Raw genomic sequence first — 7,541 nt, forward strand, 5'->3', positions numbered from 1 at the left:
TCTTTAGAATCTGGCATTTCTGGGGTCCATCTTTTCAAAAACTGTAAGCAGACCACTTGTTTCCTCTCTGGACATGTCTACTATTTCAGCACTGTATGGTCCCCTAAGTCCAGGTTTGCTAAGTGTTGTTTTCAGCACTAGAGGGTGTCCCAAGCCCAGTCCTATCCCAAAACCTCCTTGTGGTGTTCCAAAAGATCTGGGGGAGTTTCTAAATCAGATGCTTTATCCCCACATCCCCTACCTGGTAGGAGAATACGCCACACTCCTCATCCTGTGGTCAAGTGCCACAGGATTCTGTTGGGTTCTGGTCCCTATTGTGAAGAAACCAGCACACAGCAAATAGGCAGTGGCTTCACAGCTACCTTCTTTTTCTCCACCTAAGAGAAAATTGTTTTATCTGTATGGTGCAACCTTGTTGGGCGGGGGGGGGGGGGAGGAGTGGATAGTCCCATGGGCATGGGCTACAATCACAGATTACACCCTGAGCCCAGAACCTACCAGGAGCAGTGCAGCACTGAATGGACCAGCATGCACTCTGCTATGGCCTGTCTACTACTGCAGGGGACTCATGGCCCAAGACTGCTGCAACCAGCCACAGCTGGTGCTGGCTGGGATATTAGTCTGTGTACCTGGGTCTGTGAGTCACCAACAGACACCCAGGCGAGTCCAGAGGCACTGTCCTGGGGACGGTGACTATTTTGATTCACACAGTGCTGGGTTTTACCAGCCCTATACTGAGTTCTAAGACAAGGTCTTATGCTCACTTTCCTGTCCTAATCAACAGGGACTGGAGCTTTGACCCTTATTATCTGTCCAAGGTTGTAGGAGCGGTGATGGGCATAGTACCTTGGCCACCTACTAAGAGGGACAGGAGGCTCAGCTGGGCGGTAGAGTCTATGAGCCCTGTCCAGCACTGAGTTTCCCTTGTTGGGGACTACACTGGGTTTCAAGTCTAAAATCTGGACTTAATCTCTGCTTCCTACAACTCTCGGCACACTGGGCTCCTTGAGGTTGGAGGAGGGCTGACCCTGATAGCTCTTTTCTTCCTACCTTCTTCAGTGTGTGTTTCCAGGCACTGCAGTGTTCCACCTGAATTCCGAGGTGATGTGAAGTTGTTTGGTGCATGAAGAGCTGTCTAAACTGGGCAGATGATCATTGAAGCCTCTCACACACCTATCTAATGACCTAACCCTTTTACATCTAGGTTTGTACCCTGAACAAAACACTGATCAAAAAAAGATTTATAAATGAATGTGAACAGCAGCTTTATTTATCCCACCCCCAAATTGGAAAGAATCCCAATGCCCATGGACAAATAAATTGTAATGTATCCATATACTGTAATATTATTTAGCAAGAGAAAATGAACAATTGATGAAAAAACTTAAAAGTAATCTATCATAATCAAAATAAACAACAAACACAATTAAATATTTTATCATTACATTTGCATCAACATCTACAATGTGCAAAATTCATCTTTCCTAATAGCAAGCAAGTGGTTGCCTGGAGATGGTGGTAAATGGAGGGAAGAATCACAGATGCACTTGAAATCTGGGTGATTGATGGCCTGATTGAAGTAATAGTTTTATAGACCTATGTGTCTGTCAAAACTGATCATTATATACTTTATGTACAGTTAATCATATGTTATTTTTATAATAAATTATAAAATATACAGTATCTACTACTTCTATGATTAAAATGTGATTCTGAATTTATTTTATGTCTTAAAATGAAAGATGATAGAATGAATGCATTAATAGGAACATACGAGGCAGATTTTTTTTAAATACAGCACAGAAAGTACTTGCCTTTAGTGTTTGATAATTTGGGCTACATCGAAACAAATATATCTGTTCTTCAAAAACTGCATCAATGGTGCATTTCAGAAAAGATGACAATATTTTCAATATGTATAACACAAAATTATTGCACACAATATATAAAGACTTCTTAAATATAAAAACTAATGCAGATAATTTGATAATTCAGGTAGAAAATGGAAAAAATTATTAAATTGATACAAAAGAATATTCAAGCAGTCTATATATGTGAAAATATGATGCAGTTTCATTAGTTTTCAGACAAATGTCAATTAAAAATCAGAGTTTCTGCACTGGGGTTGTGGCTCAGCAGTAAAGCACTAGCCTAGCACAGGCAAAGCCCTGAGTTCGATCCCCAACACCATATAAAAATAAATAAATAAAGATATTGTGTCCAACTACAACTAAAAAATAAGTATTAAAAAAATTAGAGCTTCTACTATTTGTATACCACATGCCTAAAATCACAGTCCATTCTCAAGCTTCAGGAAAGATGTTAAGGAACACAAAATTCTTAAACTTTGCAGGTGATTTTAGTTCATAGACACATTTCAGAAATGTTTAAAAACATCTACCAATGTTGATATTATGAATTGGTTATTTGATTCTTAGATGCATCAATCAGCATTCAAAGTGCATGAAGACACTTAGATATGAATATATTACTCATAATTGACCTTTCTTAATGCACATCAACAGAAGAAAGGTCAACAAATTATGGTATTTTTTCTATGGCATATTATTCAGGAGGAAAGATGAGCAAAATAGAGTATAATCAACAACTTGGACAAAGTTTACAAGAAGACACACAAAATATACATTGTCCATTCATACAAAATTCAAACACAAGCAAAACTAAAATATAAGACACTGGAGTGCCTACATAGGCTGTAAAGTATATCTAATAATAGAAAAAAGGAAATAATTATATTAGACATAACAAGGAAGTTTATCCCTTTTAGGGGAAGTGAGAGTTTGTGATAATAAAGGGACAACTACAGGACATGTTGATAGTGAATATTGATTTATTTCTTCACCTACATTGTAATATCATGGTCATTTTCTTTATGATAAGTTTTCCCCTTTTATGCTTGTGAACTAAAAGAAAAAGAAAAAAAAACACATTTCCACCAGTGGTTTTATTTACCTATTTTTTTTTTTCTAATCACTTAAATCTAAGACTTTGCAACTACTTATTCATAGTTAAAGTAGGGCTTTTACCACATTTGTATTTCCTTCTGTACTATCTTCTCTTACAAATTTACATAAATCTAATCTATTTTAAATAGAGAAAATAGTTGCTAAATTATTACAACCTAAAATATTTTCCCATAGTTAATTCTGATGTTATAAGAGTTTCTTTTTAAAAATTATTTTTCCAATTTATATGTGTATTTTAAGATTTTTGTTGTCTTCCTTCATATTCCAGATAAAACATTAAAACATGAATTCCTAAGGGCACATAACAGGTTTCATTTTTTTCTGATGCAACAAGGTTGGATTGTTACATTTTCTGTTGATTTCTTCCAAAATGGCACTTTTTTTATAATTTGATTTTTTTACTTTGGTATATTTTATATTTGATATATTGAATTTCACTTTTTAATTTATTCATGATTAACTGGTAGTTATCATTATATTCTATTGTTTTTGTTTCTTATTTGGAAATACCATATATGTACTCTCTCTATTCTTTAATTTTCGTGTATAATAACTTTCTGAAAGAATTCGTATATTTGGCACATATTTTTCTAAGAGAATGATTCCTCATCAATTATTCACTCTGTGTTATTGATCCCACAAATACTGCAATATCTAACTCTCCAATGCAGAATTAAAATGAATTATTTAGTTGTTAGCCTTTATTATCTCACTTAACATTTTTTTATCTTGTCTGCCTATCGATCAACATGATTCTTTTTAATTTTCAAAATGTTTCTATTAGTGTATTGTAGTTGTGCATACTATTATACCTCATTTGACATAATCATACATACATGGAATATAATTTGCTCTACTTCAGTCCCCAGTACTTCTTATTTTCCTCTCTTTCTCCCTCCCCACTCCCCTTCTTCTACTCCACTAGTGTTCCTTTATTTACGTTTTTAATTGCTGATTTATAGATATACATAAATGTAAGGTTTACTGTGATACATTCATATGTGTACATAGTATAATTTTCTCTGTTTCATTCCACCATGCATTCTTTTTCTTTTCCCTCCTGCCTTTCCCTGAGCCTTCTTCTTCTACTCCACTGATCTCTTCCACTGATCTCCACCCCTCTCCTTTAATGTAACCTTCACATATAAGTGAAAACATTCAGCCCTTGACTTACAGAATCTGGATTATTTCACTTTGCATGATGTTACCCTGTTCCAACCATTTACCAGCAAATGCCATAAGTCCATTTTTTTGTTACAGCTGAATAAAACCCATTTGTGTATGTATGCCACATTCTCTCTATCCATTCATCTGTTGATGGGTACCTGGACTGGTTCCATAACTTGGCTATTGTGAATTATGATGCCATAAATATAATTGATTCCAAATTGGTTAAAACATAGATTCAAAAATAGGAAATACAGTGGAACGAATCTGACATAAATTTCTTATGTACATGGATGAATACACCACAATGAATCTTCACCTCATTTCCAACAACAAGACTGGTATCCTAATTAGAAAACATGTATTCCATGTGTCTACAAATATGTCAAAATATATAAATATATTCTACTGTTAATGTATAACTAAAAAGAACAAATTTTTGAAATGTAAAAAAAAATACTAGGAAATGGAACACGGTCAGAATTATAATCATGTTTTTGGTTACCAGTTGAGAATGTTCATATATCCTTCAAACTTATTTAGAATCAAATGCTGTTTTCTGAAATCTTATTTTCTGTATAGGTATAGATGGTGCCAAAGAGGAAGCTTTGAATTTAAATGGACAGGATAAAAACAGAAGAATGGTTTCAATAAATTGAAATCTCAACACAACAGAGATTTTGTTCCTTATGTATTAGCCAATCAATTGAATACCTGCTTAAATTATGAGCATCTGAGATATAAACCTTTTTTTTAAAGATATACTTATTTGAAGAAGACATGAATTTTTACTTCAGTGAAGTTGTTACTGATAACCAAACTAAAACTTCTCTGCAGGGAGTAGTTAACAATCAAGACTTTTGGAAGGAGACAAACATTTTCCAGGCATGCCTACAGATTTCTTTGGTCTTAACTCCATAGACAATAGGGTTGAGAAAAGGTGGGACTAACAGGTAAAGATTTGACAAGAGGATATGAACATAGGGTGGTATGTGAGAACCAAACCTGTGTGTAAAGAAAGAGAAGAAGGCCAGGAGGTAAAACTGTAGGAAGACACAGATGTGAGCTATGCAGGTATTGAAGGCCTTGACTCGGGCCTCCTTCTGGGGCAACTGGAAGACACTGACAAAGATTTGAACATAGGACATGGTAATAAAGATTATGTCAAATCCTAGGATGACAAAGGCAACAAATAGGCTATATATCTTGTTGACTCTGAAGTCTTCAGCAGCCAGTTTCACGACGGCCATGTGCTCGCAATAAGAGTGGGAAATAACTGTAGTTTGGTAGAATTTAAGACGGCATTTGATAAGCAATAGGGATGGTAATATAAGAAAAGTAGCCCTCATTGTTACCCCAACTCCAAGATGAGTCAAGAGTTTCTGGGAAAAGACAGTAGCATGTCTCAAGGGGTTACAGATGGCCACATAGCGATCTAGGGCCATTGCCAGCAGGATGCCTGATTCAGTTGCCTGGAATGAGTGAATAAGACCCATTTGCAGAAGGCAGGCATCAAAAGAGATCTCTGGCCAATGAAACCAGAAGATGCCTAACATTTTGAGAAGAATACAGGTGCTAAGTGCCATGTCTGTGGCTGCCAACATGGCCAAAAATATGTACATGGGTATGTGGAGGCTGTTCTCTTTTTGATGATAACCAAAATGAGGGAATTCCCAATCACAGCGATAATGTACATGGTGCAGAATGGAATCCCAATCCAGCACTGCACTGACTCCAGGCCAGGAATCCCAACTAGTGTAAAAACAGAAGGCATGAAGAAGGAGCCATTGAATGTGAGCATGGTGACTTGGTCAGAAGAGCCACGTGGTGGTGCTGCTGTTTCATCTTCTAATCCATGTCAAGACTGAATGAATGGAAAATGAGGAGGAAATAATTTATGTTAGATTAGGATTAACCCTTTCATTCCAAAAACTCCTCTCTAATTATTTTTATATCTTCTTTTCCAAAGTCATTTAGAAATCAGCCATCAGGATTCATGTTTCTGCATACCATGATCATATTGAATGAGAACAATTAAATTTACTAGATTCTTCTAGTTAAATTAAATTTACTAAATTTCTGCTCCATGACTACTGAACCAAGAGGATTCCCTTTATCTGTGTTTGCTACTAATCATGTATGGTTTTATTGTGATTTGCGAATTGGAACGTGCACAGAAATTATTTAATTATAAAGATATTTCAAGAACTAAGCTCTACCTGCACCTGATAAAGAATTCAGAGGTGACAAAATAGTACACATTTTTCTCAAATTTAGAAGACAAATTTTCCAGGAACCTTCTCCAGATTTGCAGCTCTTTAGCTGGATTTCTCAGGTCAGTCTATTTATATTCTCTTTTGTCATAAATTCCCTCAGAATACATTCAAACTCATTTCTCAAAGTTCTAATATTCCCAAACCCAATCATTCATTTTGCACTTTGTTCTGTTTGTCCTCTGAGAAAATAAACCCAACACTTTCAGAGCTTCTTCTCACCTTCCATGACCTGCTATGTGCACATCACTTGTATTTAACATCAGTGCCAACCCATGTTCTCTCTTCTCTTGCTCTCTCTCACCAATAATCTTAGTTTTCTAAGAATGAACAGCTATTTCTCTTTAACCAATTGAAATAACATGGAATGACTTATAAAAGAGCATTTTGTTTTCTTTACAATCTTGTAGATCTTCTATCCAACCAAGCTACAATTTCCACAGAGGTGAAAATTTTCTTCTCCACAGTGTTTTCCACAGGACTCTCTCCATCCTGTTCTGTCTCTGCCCTTCACTGGTCATCCCCACAATGACACTGACACTGCAGACATTCAGAGCCTCCATCTTGGTTACCAAGGGATTTGCTTCAGCATAGAGGGGCTTTGTCCTACATCTTCTTAAGTTTAAGGACATTTTCCTGCCTGATGTTTGCTTGCAATCTGTGTTTATCTCTCCTTTAAAAATAATTTCACCTCAAAATATATTAAATGTTAAATAATTCACACAATGAATTTGTTTTCTTTTAGGAATTGCAACAGTCATTTTCTGAAACCATTTAAGTGAAACATAAAATTGATAGAGATAATGAGGTGGCCTGAAAACATACCTTCTCCCTCATTTCACAGAGGTGTTTGTTGTTGCTTTTTCCATTCCCCTGATAAACTGAAAGGGCCACTATAATCCACATGAGGTCAACTGGAGGAGCATTTGCTGCTTCCTTTTCTTTAAAGTTATCACATTATGATTAAAGTTTCTATCTGCCTATCTTATATATGACCATACATCCCATAGAATATCATCATGTAGTAACCAAAAAAAAAAAAATCTGTGATTTATCTAAAAATTATACTTTCGATTTTTATCATTTTAGTTTGGGAAATTTAATATTGCCATAT

General features: G+C 35.6%; 1 pseudogene across 1 annotated transcript; it reads right to left on the reverse strand.

The window, feature by feature from the left end:
* Positions 1–5,005: 5,005 nt before the first annotated feature.
* LOC308641734 (olfactory receptor 52A5-like) lies at positions 5,006–5,955 on the reverse strand (annotated as a pseudogene). The gene has a single exon. The product of its transcript is annotated as an olfactory receptor 52A5-like (transcript).
* Positions 5,956–7,541: the final 1,586 nt, after the last annotated feature.

Source organism: Spermophilus citellus (assembly GCF_964194105.1).
Source record: "Spermophilus citellus genome assembly, chromosome: 2".
NCBI lineage: Eukaryota > Metazoa > Chordata > Mammalia > Rodentia > Sciuridae > Spermophilus > Spermophilus citellus.